Below are 18,556 nucleotides of genomic sequence, written 5' to 3'. Positions count from 1 at the left end.
TGTTTATAGCAGCACTATCAACAATAGCCAAATTACGGAAAGAACCCAAATGTTCGTCGATGGATGAAAGGATAAGAAAGATGTGATATATACATAATGGAATATTACTCGGCAATCAAAAAGAATGAAATCTTGCCATTTGCAACTACATGGATGAAACTAGAGGGTGTTATGCTAAGCGAAATTAGTCATTCAGAGAAAGATAAATATCATATGACTTCACTCATGTGAGGACTTTAAGAGACAAAACATATGAACATAAAGGAAGGGAAGCAAAAATAATATAAAACAGGGAGGGGGACAAAACATAAGAGACTCTTAAATATGGAGAACAGAGGGTTACTGGAGGGATATGGGGGGGGGCTAAATGGGTATGGGCATTAAGGAATTTCCGTCTGAAATCATTGTTGCACTATATGCTAACAAACTTGGATGTAAATTAAAATAATAAATTAAATTAAAAGAAATAAAAACAGAAAAGAATTCTTTTAATGTACTGTGGAATTCAATACTGAGAATTTTTGCATACATGTTCATCAAGGATATTGGCCTGTAATTCTTCTTTTCAATGGGGTCTTTGGTTTTGGAAATCAAGGTAATGTTGGCCTTATAAATGAGTTTGTAAGTTTTCTTTCCATTTCTGTTTTTTTTTTTAGAACAGATTGAGAAAAATTGGTATTAACTCTTCTTTAGATGCCTGGAAGAATTCCCCAAGGAAGGCATCTGGCCCTGCATTTTTGTTTGTTGGAAAATTTTTTATTACTGTTTAAATTTCTTTGCTGCTTATGGGTCTGTTCAAATTTTATATTTCTTCCTGTTTCAGTTTTCGTAGTTTGTATATTTCTAAGAATTTATCCATTTCTTCCATATTGCCTAATTTTGGGGGCAATTTTCACAATATTCTCTTAAATTGGTTTGTATTTCTATGATATTGATTATGACCTCTCCCTTTCATTTGTTATTTTATTTATTTGGGTCCTTTCTCTTTTCTTTTTGGTAAATCTGGATATTTTATTAATTCTTTCAAAGAATCAGCTCTTAGTTTCATTGATCTGTTTTACTATGTTTTTTGTTTCATTTTTTGTTTTTTATTTTGCTGTTGTTTTTTATATATCATTTATATCTGCTCTTATGTTTCTTATTCCCCTTCCTCTGCTGGCTTTAAGCTTTATTTTCTGTTCCTTTTCTAGCTCCTTTAGGTGTAAAGTTAGGTTGTGTATTTGAGACCTTTATTGCTTCTTGAGAGAGGCCTATCTTGCAATATAATTCCCTTTTAAGACTGCCTTTCCTTTATCCCAAAGGTCTTGAACTGCTGTGTTTTTATTTTAATTTGCTTCCATGTAGTTTCTTTTGTCTTTAATTTCCTGGTTAACCCATTCATTCTTTAGTAGGATGTTGTTCAACCTTCACATACTTATGTTCTTTCCGTGTTTTTTTTTTCTTGTGATTGAGTTCAAGTTTCATAGTGCTGTGGCCTGAAAACATGCATGGTATCATCCTGATCTTTTTGTACTTTTTGAATTCTGATTGGTGACCCAATATGTGATCCTTTCTGGAGAATGTTCCATGTGCACTCTAGAAGAATGTGTATTCTATTTCTTAAGGATGGAATGTTCTGAGTTTATTTGTTAAGTTCATCTGATCCAGTGTGTCACTCAAAGCCATTGTTTCCTTACTGACTTTTTTCTTAAATGATATGTCCCTTGCTATAAATTGGAGGTTAAAGTCTCCTACTGTTATTATATTATTATCAATCAGTTTCTTTATGTTTATGATTAATTGATTTATATATTTGAGTGTTCATGTTGGGGGCATAAGTATTTACAATTGTTAGATCTTGATGGATAGACCCCTTAATTATAATATAATGCCCTTCTTCATTTCTTGTTAGTCTTTGTTTTAAAATCTAGTTTCTCTGCTGATATAGCAGGTGTACAAATGTCAGAAACTGAGGTCTATTTAGTCCCTTTACTCTCTCTGCTCCTCCATCCTAACACATGGCTACCATAATTAGAGATGGTTCTAGAACTCTAACAATCTAGGCATCTGAAACGAAGGAAAGGGGAAGAGGGAAAAAGAAACATTTCCAAATTAAATCAGTACCACTTACTGGCTGCCTCTATTTGTAACAGATGGTAGCATTTAGCTAGGTACATTGTTGCTTCCATTAATACAGGGCTCTGGTAGGTAAGAAGGAGGCAAAAATGGATATTATCTCTGCCATAATTTGTTTAGTCTGAGCATTGAATTCTAAATCCCACTGGATTATTTTATAAAAGCAAAGAAACATGAATATATTGTCTAAATTTTGTTATTGGTATCAAAATAAGATATTCTTGGGGTGCCTGAGTGGCTCAGTAGGCTGAGCATCTTGTGCTCAGGTAATGATCTCACAGTTTGTGAGTTCAAGCCCTACATCAGGATCTGTGCTGACAGCTCAGAGCCTGGAGCCTGTTTAGAATTCTGTGTCTCCCTCTCCCTCTCTGCGCACCCCCCACTTGTGCTCACTCTCTCTCTCTCTTTCTCTCTCTTTCAAAAATAAATAAATAAGCATTAAAAAATAAAATCTAGTTTGTCTGATATAAGACTGGCTACTCTGGCTTTCCTTTGTCATCTGTTAGAAAAATAGGTATTTCTCCATCCTCCAACTTTTAATCTGTCGATGACTGTAGGTCAAAAGTGAGTTTCCTGTAGGGAGTATATTGATGGGTCTTTTTGTTTTTGTTTTTTCTCCATTCTGATAACCTATGTCTTTTAATTGGAGCACTTAGCCCATTTACATTCAGGCTGATTATTGAATTATATGAGTTTAATGTCATCATGTTACCTGTAATGTTGGTATTTCTGATGATAAGTTGTGCTCTTTTCTAGTCTTGTTGCTTCTGCCCCTCCCCCCAAAGTCTCCTTCTTAAAATTTTTTGTAGGGTTGGTTTAGTGGTCATGAACTCTGTTAGTTTCTGTTTGTCAGGGAAACCTTTTATCTCTTCTTCTATTCTGAATGAAAACCTTGCTGGTAGAATATTATTTCTTCTATATTTTTCCCATTCAGCACATTGAATATATCCTGCTACTCCTGTCTGTCCCACCAAGTCCATGGACAGAAATGCTGCAAACCTGATCTGTCTTCTTTTCCAGGTTAAGGACTTTTTTCCATTGCTGTTTTCAGGATTCTTTCCCTGACCATGTATTTTGTGAATTTGACTGTGATATGCCTTGCCAATGATCTGCTTTTTTTTTTTTTTAATTTAATGGGAGTTTTCTGTGCTTCTTGGATTTTTATGTCTGTGTCCTTCCCAGATGAGGGATTTTTTTCAGCTATAATCTGTTCACATAAACCTTCTGCCCCTTTTTCTCTCTCTTCACCTTCTGAGATCCCTAAATATTATTCCATTTCAATAAGTTGCTGAGTTTCCTAAGTTTACTTTCATTATTCATTACCTTTGTTTCCCTCTTCTTTTCAGCTTCATTATTTTCCTTAATTTTATCTTCTATATCACTAATTCGCTCATCTGTCCTGTCCATCCCTGTTTTTATGGCCTCTTTTTGGATTTGCATCTCAGTTATAGCGTTTTTAATTTCAGTCTGACTAGATTTTAGTTTTGTTTTTTTTTTAATCTCTGCAGAAAGGGATTCTCTGGTGTGTTCTTGGTCTAGCTAGTTTCATTACAATTGCTGTTTTAAATTCTAATTCAGACATCTTACTTACATCTGTTTTGATTAAATCCCTGGCCATCATATCTTCCTGTTCTTCCTTGTTTTTTTTAATGTTTATGTGTTATTGAGAGATGGAGAGACACAGAGCATGAGCAGAGGAGGGGTAGAGATAGGGGGAGATACAGGATCTGAAGCAGGCTCCAGGCTCTGAGCTGTCAGCACAGAGCCTGATGCGGGGCTTGAACTCACAAACTGTGAGATCATGACCTGACCTGCAGTTGGTCGCTTAACCAACTGAGCCACCCAGCCACCCTTTCCTGTTCTTTCTTTTGAGGTGAATTGCTCCATCTTGTCATTTTGGAGGAAGAAAATAATAATAATAATAATAGTAATAATAATAATAAAATGAAATAAAAATTATAAAATTAAACAATAAATCAAATAAAGGAAGCTAGCATTTACATGTGTCTTGTTCTGTTTGTTGAAAGAAGCTTGACAGAAAGATAAAGAAAAAAAAATAAAATGAAATAAAATAAAATAAAATAAAATAAAATAAAATAAAATAAAAATTTGCTCTTTCTGTAACCAAGAAAAAAAAAGAAAAATAATAACAACAAAAACAGAGGCAAAAAAAATGAACAAACAAGTGAACAAATAAACAAATAAAACCCCAGAGGAAGCTACATGCAGTTTTCTATAGAGCTGAATATTTATAGCAGCCTAAGATCAGTAGACCAAGTGCATGGAAGGGATTTGTGCTGGTCTTCTTGGGGAGAATCCTTCTGCCTCTCAGGCCAATTTGCCCTGGTGGAGATGTGCTTTAGGGGGCAGAGGGTGGGGCTTGGTGTAATGGCTCTGCTCTCCACTTGATGCCATTGTTTAGCTCACTGGGGTCAATCAGTGTTGGACTAATGGTGAAAATGGCTTCACCCACTCTCTAGTCTCCAGAGCAGGAAGTTCATGGCTTCACACACACACAATCACCTTTCCTGTGTCTCCAGCTTCCATCAGTTTTCCCCCTTACCCCTGTCTGTGTCTAAGCTGTCAGCCTGCCAGACAGCACCTCCCTCCAGAGTTTTATCTCATGCATGCCTATGTTTCACAACCCCACACTTTAGAGACCCCCATGGCTTTGGCCATCCTGACCCTCTGGGAGAGGGTCTCACTTCACTGTGGCCAGTACAAGCTTATTCCAGAAAACATTCATGTGACCACACAGTGGCAGTGGCTCAGAGTTTATGGTAAATTACAACATACAGCCAGTACCAGGGTTTGCTGCCCACAGCCCACATCTTTGTTCCTGTACTGGTGGACAGGACAGTTCTACAGCATCCGTCGAGTTTTTTGCCCTTGGAGAGGTCATATCACCTCTACCAAATGCACTCCAAGCAGGGGAACTGTATCTCCCCATGTGACCCAGGGGATTCTCAGACTGTGCTGCTCACCGCTGGGGATCTGCCCTACTTCTGCATTGAAGCACTGTCAAGCACTAACCTCCAAAACTTCAGACTCTGTGCTTCACTGTTTATAAAAAAACTGACAGGATTAAAACCCTCTCTATTTTACCTGTGAACAGTTTGGAGGAACAGTTTCTTATGCATTCCCTGCACATGTTTTCACTCTTTCTCTCTAGTTACTTTCAGAGGGAGTGCTTTTCTTGCATGAATCCGATGCACTGCTCAATCTCACCTCTCTCTGTCTCCTGTCTGTGCAAAGTGCCTCAGTGGCACCGCAGCTCTTATCTCCCCTAATTCACCTCTCCACACTACATACTTGTCACATTCTCTGTCTCAAATTTTGCAGATTTTTCTGCTAATCCTCAGATCAACTTCCTAGGTATTCAAAATAGTTTGATAGTGATCTAGCTGTATTCAAAGGATGAGAAAAGCCCAGGGTCCCCTTACTATTCTGTTGTTTAACTCTGAGTAGTTCATTTCTTTTTATTGGTGAGTAGTATCTCTTTCTGTGAATGTACCATAGTGTTCAGTCAGCCACACATTGAAAGACATTTGAATCGCTCCAGTTTGGGGCAATTATGAATAATACTGCTATAGATATTCACAAACAAGTTTTTCAATGAACATAGCTTTTCATTTCTTTAAGATAAATATCTAAAGGTAGAACTGTTGGGTCATCTTATAAATGTATGCTTGACTTAAAAACTTTTATTAGACTTTAATTTTACAGCACTATTAGTTTCACAGCAAAATTAAGCAGAAAACACAGAAATCCAATATCCCCCTGATCTCACACATGGACAACCTCCCCCATGATCAATATCCCACCAAGATGGTACTTTGCTAAAATTGTTAAAACTATATTGATACATCAGTGCCACTCCAAGTCCACAGTTACATTAGAGTTAATTATTGGAGTTGAATGTATTTAACTTTTTAAGAAGTTTCCACTGTTTTCCAGAGTGACTATACCATTTTGCTTTCCCACCAGGGGATTTCTGTTGCTCTATGTCCTCGTCAGCACTTGGTATTGTCAGTATTTTTTATGTTAACCATTCTAATATGTGCTTAATGGTATATTATTGTGATTTTGATTTTCATTTTCTAGTGACTAATAACTTGGAGTATCTTTTCATGTGATTTCATATTATTTTAAATTTTGAATTTTAATTCCAGAATCCTATTCAAGACTTTTTATTGTATTTATTTGTTATTTTACTTTATATTAGTATAGTTTGTAACAGTTTCTCAGTCTCTGTTTGCCTTATTTTGTTAAGTTGATATCTGCTAGATTTTTCCAGTGTAAAGTTACTATCTTTCACTGTGTCATTCGTAAGTACATTAAGGAAGACACTTTGAGATTATACAAATTCTCAAAGTTTCTTCTCAAACTTCTGTACTATTTCAGCATTCATTGGTGGATCTTGTCTATAACATTTAATTCTGTGGTGTTTATCTAATGATTATTCTCTATTTCCTTCTTTCTGTCTTCATTAATTGAAATTATAGAAATCTTGCCATTTGCAACAACGTGGATGGAACTAGAGTATATTATGCTAAGTGAAATAAGTCAGTCAAAAAAAGACAACTATCCTATTGTTTCACTCATGTGGGATTTAAGAAACAAAACAGATGAACATAGGGAAAGGGAAGAAAAATAAGATAAAAACAGAGAGGAAGACAAACCATAAGAGACTCTTAAATACAGAGAACAAACAGAGGGCTGCTGGTGTGGTGTTGGGTGGGAGGGTGGGCTAAATGGGCAATGGGCATTAAGGAGGGCACTTGTTGGGATGAGCACTGGGTGTTATTACATGTAAGTGATGAATCACTAAATTCTGTTCCTGAAATCATTATTACTCTATATGTTAACTAACTTGGATTTAAAACAAATAAAAATTAAATAGGGATGACTGGTGGCTTAGTTGGTTAAGTGCCTGACTTTGGCTTGGGTCATGATCTCATGTTCCATGAATTCAAGCTCTGTGCTGACAGCTCAGAGCTTGGAGCCTGCTTCGGATTCTCTGTCTCCCTCTCTCTCTTTGCTCCTCTCCCTCTTGTACTGTCTCTGTCTCTCAAAAATATATAAACATTAACAGTTTTTAAATAAATAAAATAAAATAAGAAAATATGTTTAAAAAGAAAAATGAAAAGAAAATTATTTCTATGGTGAGGAAGAGTTTGTACTCTTCTCCCACTGATTTATTTAATTATATATTTATATCAGCATGGACTCATGAATAGTTTACTCTATGAATTAAGTAACAAAAAGAGGACATTAGTAACTTTTGTGCAGAAATATTTCAATCTACTCTAACCATAGAATAAAACTAAAATTGACTAACAAAACCAAATAGAGTTTTTACTTGGAACTTTAAAAATCCAAGAGCCAACCTGAAGGAGCCTCTAATCACCACAGCTGAAACAATTTAAACAACAAAATAAATAATAATAATAATAATAATAATAATAATGAATTTTAACTCATAGAACAAAATAAAATAATCATGAGTCTATGCTGATATATAAACACTAAAATGAAAAGGAGTAAAAAATAAATTTCTGCTTCAAACCCATTTACCATCAAGCCCCCTACTTTGAATTCTCATTAGCATGTCCTACCTCTCTATTCATTCGTTTTTTAAAAATACTTAAGTCTATACTTCTGAAGTAAGATCAAAACCAAAAATAAACTAGAAAGCTACTCAGGAACAGAGAGTTTTTAAAGCTATATGGCCCAAGTATATGGAATTTAAACTTCCGCAATCTGAAAAGCTGCTAAAATCACATATAATTTTATCATCTTTATCCTGGGAAATGAAGCTGGCAGCACAGAGCTTTCTAGTTTCCTTTATAGTTATTTTCTGGAAATTCTTGATTCCTTGGTGAAAAAGGAAACAAAGGAAGAAAAATTAGTTGAAAACATTGGTACTCTAGATATAGACCAGAGATTATGGAAATTTGATAGAAAGCACAGGTAAAAAGATATATAGGACATGGTCAGCTGACAGGTCGAGACTGGTGTGTTTATAAATTTTTTTTAATTGGTACTTTTATTCAGTACTCACCATGTTTCAGGCGCTGTGCTAAGCCTATCTCTGTAAACCCTTTACCCTTCCTTCCATTCTCCAAAGAAAATAAACAATTTCACAAAAACATTTTGAATTATATAATAGTTGGCAGACAGTATACATATGTCTTTTGGATTTCTGCATGATTTGCAAACAGAGGGACTGCCTCTTTGTTTGGAGGCAAGGGCACTTATATAGCAAACAATGTTGGAAGACAGAGATAGGACAATTGGGTTTATCATCCAGTATCATAAAGCTATTTCCCTCTAGGGCAAAAGTTAAACAAGCCTGATGTTGAAAGCCTGATATGAAAGATATGAGTTTTCTGAGCTCCTCTACTGTAACTCAAAGCACTGAATGTGGAGGCATTATTTTACCCTCTTTGTGTTGTCCTGTGGACAGTGAGGCTCAGAAAACTGGAGTTGATGATGCAGCTGATACTCTGGAACTGCTGCTGCTATGAGTAATAAAGTTTTGCTTCTAGCCTAGGCATTGTGGGTCTTTTGCCAGCACTCATAAAACTATGGCAGATTAATTTGTTAGCTTGCAAGTAGGGTAAATTCTTAGACCCATTACAATTCTTGACAATAATTTCCACCCTATAGATAAAGAAACAGAGGCTAATAAAGCTAAGGAATCATGGGGCAATGAATTACACCTAAGACTTTTGTCTCTGATTCTTAACTGCCAAAGGTTGCGTCATCTCAGTGGTGTGATTATGGGTGGTTTTACTTTTCTTCTTCATATTTTTCATCATTGTCTAATTTTGGCAGCTAAGACATTTTTAAAAAATTAAAAGTTTATTTTTTAATTAAAACTTTTAATTTTTTAAAAATTAAACTTTTAATTTTAATTAAACTTGTAATTTTAAATTCACATGCAGTTGTAAGAAATAGTACAAGGAGATTCTGTGTGCCCTTTCTCCATATTCCCTCAATGGTAGCATCTGGATAATACACGTCATACCAGTTAGGATAACTATCATCATAAAACAAAACAAAAAAAAAAAGAAATAGAAAAAGATACAGTAGAGGAGATATAGCCAAGAGTATTGTAATAGCATTGTATGGTGACAGATGGTAGCTAGTGAGCTGTGGTGAGCACTGCATAATGTATAGACTTGTCAAATTACTATGTTGTACATCTGAAATTAATGTAACATTGTGTGTCAACTATACCACATTTGTTAAATAAAAAGTGTGTGGAGAAATTGGAAGGTATGTGCACTGCTTGAGGGAATAAAAAATGGCGCAGCTATTATGTAAAACAATGTGTTGGATTCTCAAAACCATAGAATATCACAACCAGGATATTGACCTAGATATAGTCAAGATATAGAACATTCCATTGCCACAAGAATCCTCTATGTTTAACTTTTACAGTACCACACTTTGCTCCCACTTCTTCTCCCTTCTTAACCTCAGACCATTAATCTTGTCCATTTCTATAATTTTTCATTTTAAGAATGTTATATACATGGAATCATATGGTATGTATCCTTTGGGGAATTGGATTCTTTTTTTACTCAGAATAATTCTCTGGAGATTCATCCCAGTTTTTGGATATATCTTTTGTTGGTTATTTCTTACTGCTGAGTAGCATTCTATGTCATGGATATATCAAAATTTATTTGCTAATTGAAGCATATCTGAGTTGCTTTCAATTTTTTGCTAGTACAAATAAATATGCTATAAACACTTATTTATAGATTTTTATATAAACATAAGTTTTTATTTAGCCTGGGTAAATGCTCAAGAATGCAATTGCTGGGCCATATAGTAGTTGGATGTTTAGTTTTGAATAAACTGCAAAAATATTTTCCTTAGCGGCTGTACTGTTTTCTATAGCTACCAAAATTGTGTGAGACTTCCAGGGTCTTTCCATCCTTACATCCTCACCAGCATTTGGCATATTACTTTAAATAATCCATTCTAATAACTGTAATATATGTAATAGATTGTGGTTTTCATATGCATTTCTCTAGTGGCTAATAATGTTGAACATCTTTTCATTCACTATTTGCCAGCTGAACCTTCTTTTTGGTGAATTTTTTTTGTCTTTTTCTCATTTTCTAATTAGACTGTTGTTTTCTGTTGGTTTTGAGAGTTATTTTTACATTTTAGATCTCGGTCCTTTGTCAGAAAATATTTTTGTCTGTACTTTGTCATTTTATTCTCTTCAAAAGATCTTTCACAGAAAAAAAATATGCTGTCCATTTTGATGAAGTCCTGTTTATGAAATTTTTTTCTTTTATAGATCTGTTTTTGGTGTCAAGTCTAAGGATTCATTGCCTAGCACTACAACTCAAATACTTTCCCCTATGTTTTTTCTAAAGATTTTATACTTATGTTTTAATGTAAGTCCATGTTCAATTTTTGAGTTTGTTTTCAGACAACATGTGACAGTTTAAGGTCCAATTATGTCCTGTAGATGTCCGACTTCTTCAATCATTTATTGAAAACACCATATTTCCTTTATCAAATGGCTATTACACCTTTGTCAGAACAGAGTTGAATATTTTTCTGGGTTCTCTATTCTGTTCCATTTATCTATGTGTTTATCGTTCTACTAATACTATAAAATCTTGATTATTGTAGCTATGTAGTAAATCTTGAAATTAAATATACTAATTTTATTTTACTCTTTTTCAGAAATGTTTTAGCTATTCTAATTTCTCTGACTTTTTGTATAAATTTAAAAATAATCTTGTCTAGGGGCACGTGGGTGGCTCAGTTATTTAAGCATCTGACTCTTGATTTTGGCTCAAATTATGATCTCACAGTTTGTGAGTTTGAGCCCCTTGTTAAGTTCTTCAGACAGAGTCTGCTTGGGATTCTCTCTCTCCTTCTGTCTCTGCCCCCCCCTTCTTGTGCTCTCTCTCTCTCTCTCTCTCTCTCTCTCTCTATATATATATATATATATATATATATATATTCTATCATCTTTCTATCATCTACTATCATCTATCTTAAAATAAACAAATAAACTTTAAAAATTTTTAAAGAATAATTTTATCTTTATCTACCAAAAATCTTGCTAGGATTTTAATAGGAGTTATGTTAAAACTATATATATCATGTAGAGATAATTGAAATCTTTGCTATGTTGATTCTGTATTTCATGAAAACAGTGTGTCTCTCCATTTATTGAGATTTTCTTTGGTTCTTTTCATTGGTCTTTTGTAGTTTTCAGCATTGAAGTCCTGTACATGTTTTGTTAGATTTACAACTATTTTATTTTAAAAAATGATTATAAATGATATTATCCACATGTTCATTACTAGTATATAAAATACTATTTATTTTGGCACATTGATCTTATATACTGTGACCTTGCTGAATTCACTTGTTACTTCTAGGAGATATTTATGGACTTATTGGGGTTTTCTGTGTAGACTGTTGTGTCATCTGTAAATCAAAACAGTTTCATTTCTTCCTTTCTAATATGAAACCTTTTATTTCTTTTTCTTGCCTTACTGCACTGGCTGGAAGTTCTGAATTATTTTGAATATGAATGGAGAGAGAGAACAACCTTAACTTGTTCCTAATTTTAGGCAGAAAGCATTCAATCTTTCATAATTGAATATAATATTATTCATGGTTTTTTGTATACAATCCTTATCATATTGAGAACGTGTCTCTTTATTCCAATTTTCATGAGTTTTTTTTTTTTATCAAGAATGAATGTTAAATTTGGTCAAATGTTCATTTTTTCATCAAATTTTATAATCATGTGATTTTTTTCTCATTCTGTTAATTTGTTAGATTATCCTAATTGATTTTCAAATAATGAAGTAGCCTTGCATCCCTGGAATAAACTCCACTGGGTCATAGTGTATTATGTTTTTTAATGTATATTGCTAGTCTGCAGTGGTTTTTGTTTTTATTTTTGTACTATCTTTTCTAGGTTTGATATCAGGGTAATTCTGGCTTCATAAAATTGAAGAGTGTTTTGTCCTCTTCTGTTTTCCAGGAAAAAGTGTAGAATTGGTGTCAATTCTCCTTGTTATTCTTTTTTTCGCCAGTAGCTGGGGATGTACAGCATGGTCTCTCTCTTAGAGTCTCATCTTCGGTTAAGTAATTCATTGGAGCTAATAGTTATTTATTTATTTTTTTTATCACTTCATGCAATTACATTTTCAGAGACTGAGATCAGTTTCTTCTAAGATACTTTTATTCATGAGGTCAAATATTTGGAACTCTAGACAATGGTCTAGATTGTCCTCTTTTTTTAAATTAAATTTTTTAATTTTAATTCTAGTATGGCTAATGTAACTGTTATATTAAGTTTTAAGTGTACAATATAATGATTCAACCATTTCATACCACACCCAGTGCTCATCACAAGAAGTGTATTCTTTAATCCATCATCATCAATTTCACTCATCCCCCTACCAAACTCCCCTCTGGTAACCATTAGCTTTTTCTCTGTAGTTAAGAGTCTGTTGCTTGACTCTTTTTTTATACTTTACTCCTTTATTTTTTTTCCCTTAAATGCCACATGTGAGTGAAGTCATGTGGCATTTGTCTTTCTCTGATTAATTCGCTTAACATTATACTCTCTAGGTCCATTGATGTTGTGGCAAATGGCAAGATTTCATTCCTTTTTATGGCTGAATGATAATCCATTACATATATACCATATGTTCTTTATCTGTTCACCTATTGATGGACACTTGGACTAATTCCATAATTTGGCCATTGTAAATAATGCTGTAGTAAACATAGGGGTCCATGTATCTCTTTGAATTAGTGTTTTTGTATTTTTTTGGTAAATGCCCACAAGAACAATTACTAGATCAGAGGATATTCTTATTTTTAACTTTTTGAGGAACGTTCATACTGTTTTGACAGTGGCTGCACCAGCATATATTGCTACCAATAATGCAAGAGGGTTCCTTTATCTTCACATCTTCACTGTTGTTTCTTGTGTTGTTGAATTTAACCATTCTAACAGGTGTGAGGTGATATCTCATTGTAGTTTTGATTTGCATTTTCCTGATGATGAATCATGTGAGTATCTTTTTAAAATGTTTTTATTATTTATTTTTGAGAGAGAGAGAGAGAAAGAGAGAGGGAGAGAGGGAGAGAATCCGAGGCAGGCTCTAGGCTCTGAGTTGTCAGAACAGACCCTGAGTAGGGGCTCAAACTTGTGAACCACGAGATCATGACCTGAGCCAGTTGGATGCTTAACCACCTGTGCCACCCAGGTACCCCTGATGTGAATATCTTTTGATGTGTCTGTTGGCCATTTGTAGGTATTCTTTGGAGAAATGCCTGTTCATGTCTTCTGCCCATTTTTATTTGGATTATTTGTGTGGGTTTTTTTTGGGGGTGGGTTGAGTTTATCATTTTTTTAATATTTTGGATACTAATCCTTTATCATCTATGTCATTTGCAAATAATTTCTCCCATTCTTTAAGTTGCCTTTTAGTTTTATTGGTTGTTTCCTTCACTGTGCAAAAGATTTTCATTTCGATGAAGTCCCAATAGTTTATTTTTGCTTTTGTTTCCCTGACCTCAGGAGACATATCAAGAAAAATGTTGCTATAGCCAATGTCAAAGAAATTATAACCTGTGCTCTCTTCTAGGATTTTTATGGTTTAGGTCTCAGATTTAGGTCTTTAATGCATTTAAAGTGTATTTTTGTATATGTTTAAAGAAAGTGGTCCAGTTTCATTCTTTTGCATGTAGCTGTCCAGTTTTCCCAACACCATTTTTTAAAGACACTGTCATTTTCCCATTAGATAATATTTCCACCTTTGTTGAAGATTAATTGACCATATATTTGTGGGTCCTTTACCAGGTTTTCAATTCTGTTTCATTGATCCATGTGTCTATTTTTGTGCCAGAACTATATGGTTTTGATTACTACAGCTTCATCATATAAACTTGAAGTATAGAATGGTGATAGTTCTGGTTTTGTTTTTCTTTTTCAAGATTGCTTTGGCTGCCTGGGGTCTTTGGTGATTAAATAAAAAATTTAGAATTGTTTGTTCTCATTCTCTGAAAAATGCAGTTGGCATTTTGATGGGAATTAAATATGTAGAAAGCTTTGGTGGTGAAGGCATTTTAATAATATTTATTCTTCCAATCCATGAGTATGGAATGTTTTTCCATTTCTTTGTGTCGTCTTTGACTTCTTTCATCAGTGTTTTTTTATATATAATTTATTGTCATGTTGGCTACCATATAGTGTATACAGTATGTTCTTGGTTTGGGGGTTAGATTCCCGTGATCCATCACTTACATACAACACCCAGTGCTTATCCCAACAATTGTCCATTGCCCATTGCCCATTTCCCCCTCCCCTGCACACCATCAGATGTCAGTTTGTTCTCTGTATTTAAGAGTCTCTTATGGTTTGCCTCCCTCCCTCTCTGTTTGTAACTATTATTTTCCTTTCCTCCCCCCATGGTCTTCTGTTAAGTTTCTAAAGATCCACATATGAGTGAAAACATTTGATGCCTGTCTTTCTCAGATTGACTTATTTCACCTAGCATAACACCCTCCAGTTCCATTCATGTTGCTGCAAATGGCAGGATTTAAGTCTTTCTCATTGCCAAGTACTATTCCATTGTATATATAAACTACATCTTCTTTATTCATTCAATGGTTGATGGACATTTAGGGTCTTTCAATAATATGGCTATTATTGAAAGTGCTGGTATATACTTTGGGGTACATGTGCCCCTATGAATCAGCACTCCTGCATTCTTTTGATAAATTCTTAGTAGTACAATTTCTGGGTGATAGGGTAGTTATATTTTTTTGTATTTTTTTAAGAACCTCAACACTGTTTTTTAGAGAGGCTGCACCAGTTTACATTCTCACCAACAGTGCAAGAGGGTTCCTACTTCTCCACATCCTCACCAGCATCTGTTGTTTCCTGAGTTGTTAATTTTAGTCATTCTGTCTGGTGAGAGGTGTTATCTCAATGTGGTTTTGATTTTTATTTCCCTGATAATGAGTTATGTTGAGCAACTTTTCATGTATCTGTTGGCCATTTGGATATATTCTTTGAAAAACTACTTATTAAGGCCTTCTCCCCATTTATTCCCTGGATTATTTGTGTTTTGGGTGATGAGTTTGGTAAGTTCATTGTAGATTTTGGATACTAACCCTTTATCTGATATGTCATTTACAAATATCTTCCCCCATTCTGTTGGTTGCCTTTTAGTTTTGTTGATTTTTCCTTGGCAGTGCAGAAACTTTTTATCTTGATGAGGTGCCAATAGTTCATTTTTTGCTTTTATTTCCCTTGCCCTCAGAGACGTGTTGAGCAGGAAATTGCTGTGGCTGAGGTCAAAGAGATTGATGCCTGTTTTCTCCTCTAGGATTATGATGGTTTCCTGTCTCACAGTTAGGCCTTTCATCCATTTTGAGTTTATTTTTGTGTATGGTGTAAGAAAGTGGTCTAGTTTTATTCTGCATGTTGCTGTCCAGTTCTTACAGCACCATTTGTCAAGACACTGCCCTTTTTTCCATTGGATACTCTTTCCTGCTTTGTCAAATATTAGTTGGCCGTACAAGTAGTTAGCCAGAGTTGTGTCCAATTCTGGGATCTCTATTCTATTCCATTGGTCTATGTGTCTGTTTTTGTACAAACACCACACTGTCTTTATGATTACAGCCTTGTAGTAGAGGCTAACAGCCAGGATTGTGATGCCTCTCGCTGTGGTTTTTTTTTCCAACATTACCTTGGCTATTCAGGTCTTTTGTGGTTCCATACAAATTTCAGGATTGCTTGTTCTAGCTTGGAGAAGAATGCTGGTGCAATTTTGATTGGGATTGCATTGAATGTGTAGATCACTTTGTTTAGTATTGATATTTTAAAAATATTTTTTTCTTCCAATTCAAGAGCATGGAATATTTTTTCATTTCTTTGTGTCTTCAATTTCTTTCATAAGTTGTCTATAGTTTCCAATATGCACACCCTTTACATCTTTGGTTAGGTTTATTCCCAGATATTTTATTGTTCTTGGTACAATTGTAAATTTCTTGATTTCTTGATTTCTTGATTTCTTTTTCTGTTGCTTCATTATTGGTGTATAGAAATGCAACCAATTTCTGTACATTGATTTTGTATCCTGTGACTTTGCTGAATTCGTGTATCAGTTCTAGCAGCTTTTTGCTGGAGTCTTTTGGGTTTTCCACGTATAGTGTCATGTCATCAGCAAAAAATGAAAGGCTTGACTTCATCTTTGCCAATTTTGATGCCTTTGGTTTCTTTTTTTTTTTTTGTCTGATTGCTGAGGCTAGGACTTCCAACACTATGTTAAACAAAAGTGGTGAGAGTGGACATTCCTGTCATGTTTCTGATCTCAAGGGAAAAGCTCTCAGTTTTTGCCCATTGAGGATGATATTAGTTGTGGGCTTTTTATATATAGCTTTTATGATATTAAGGTATGTTTCTTCCATCCCAACTTTCTTGAGGGTTTTTATTAAGAAAGGATGTTGTTATTTTGTCAAATGCTTTTTCTGTGTCTATTACAACATCATATGATTCTTATATTTTTTTCTATTCATGTGATGTATCACATTGATTGATTGTGAACATTGAACCAGTCTTGCAGCCCAGGAATGAATCCCACTTGATCATGGTGAATAATTCTTTTTATATGCTGTTTATTCAATTTGTTAGTATCTTGTTGAGAATTTTTGCATCCATGTTGCTCATCAGGGATATTGGCCTCTAACTCTCCTTTCTAGTGGAGTATCTGGTTTTGGAATCAAGGTAATTTTGGCTTCATAGAATGAATCCAGAAGCTTTCCTTCCATTTCTATTTTTTGGAACAGCTTGAGCAGAATAGGTATTAACTCTGCTTTAAATGTCTGGTAGAATTCCCCTGGGAGTCCATCTGGCCCAGGATTCTTATTTCTTGGGAGAGTTTTGATAACTGATTCAAATTATTCACTAGTTATGGTTCTGTTAAAATTTTCTATTTCTTCTCATTTGAGTTTTGGTAGTGTGTAGGTGTCTAGGAATTTGTCCATTTCTTTCAGATTGTCCAGTTTCTTGGCATATAAGTTTTCATAGTATTTTCTGATAATTGCTTGTATTTATGAGGAAGTGGTTGTGATAAATCCATTTTCATTCATGATTTTACCTATCTGGTTCCTCTCTCTTTTCTTTTTTTAGAAGTCTGGCTAGGGGGTAATCAATTTTATTTATTAAAAAAATGCTCTTAGTTTCATTGATCTGTTCTACTGTTGTTGTTTTTGGATTCTATAGTGTTTATTTCTGCTGTGATCTTTATTATTTCTCTTCTGCTGGCCTTGGGGTTTCTTTGCTGTTCTGCTTCTAGTTCCTTTAGGTGTGTGGTTAGATTTTGTATTTGGGATTTTTCTTGTTTCCTGAGATAGGCCTGGATTGCAATGTATTTTCCTCTTAGGACTGCCTTTGCTGCATCCCAAAGGGTTTGGAATGTCATGTTTTCATTTTCATTTGCTTCTATATTTTTTTTAAATTTCTTCTTTAATTGCCTGGTTGACCCTTTGATTCTTTAGTAGGAAGTTCTTTAACTTCCATGCATTTGGAGATTTTCCACACTTTTTCCTGTGGTTGATTTAAGTTTCATAGCATTGTCATCTGAAAGTGTGTGTGGTATGTTCTCATCTTTTATATTTATTGAGAGCTATTTTGTGACCCAGTATTTGATCTATCTTGGAGAATGTTCCATGTGCACTTGAGAAGAATGTGTATTCTGCTGCGTTTGGATGAAAAGTTCTGAATATATTTGTCAACTCGATCTGACCCAGTGTATCATTCAGGGCCATTGTTTTTTTGTTTGTTTGTTTGTTTGTTTCTGTCTATATGATCTGTCCATTGTTGTAAGTGGAGTATTAAAGTCTCCTGCAATTACTGCATTCTTACTAATAAGATTGCTTATGTTTGTGATTGTTTTATATATTTGGATGCTTTCAAATTCGGTACATAAACATGTATAATTGTTAGCTATTCTTAATGGATAGACCTCATAATTATGACATAATGTCCTTCTTCATCTCTTGTTAACAGCCTTTAGTTTAAAGTCTAGTTTTTCTGATGTAAGTATGGCTACTCCAGCTTTTTTTTTTTTTACTTCTAGTAGCATGATAGATGGTTCTCCTTCCCCTCACTTTCAATCTGAAGGTGTCCTCAAGTCTAAAATGGGTCTCTCATAGACAGAAGACAGATAGGTCTTGCTCTTTTATCCATTCTGATACCCTATTTCTTTTGATTGTAGCATTTAATCCATTACATTCAGTGTTATTATTAAAAGATATGGATTTAAAGTCATCGTGTTATCTGTAGGTTTTATGCTTGTAGTGATGTCTTTGGTCTTTTGTGGTCTTTGCAACATTCCACTCACAGAGTCCCCCGTAGGATCTC

Source organism: Panthera leo, chromosome B3, assembly GCF_018350215.1.
Source record: "Panthera leo isolate Ple1 chromosome B3, P.leo_Ple1_pat1.1, whole genome shotgun sequence".
Classification (NCBI taxonomy): Eukaryota; Metazoa; Chordata; class Mammalia; order Carnivora; family Felidae; genus Panthera; species Panthera leo.
The sequence above is the reverse complement of the archived record's forward strand: the minus strand, read 5'-3'. Positions refer to the sequence as shown.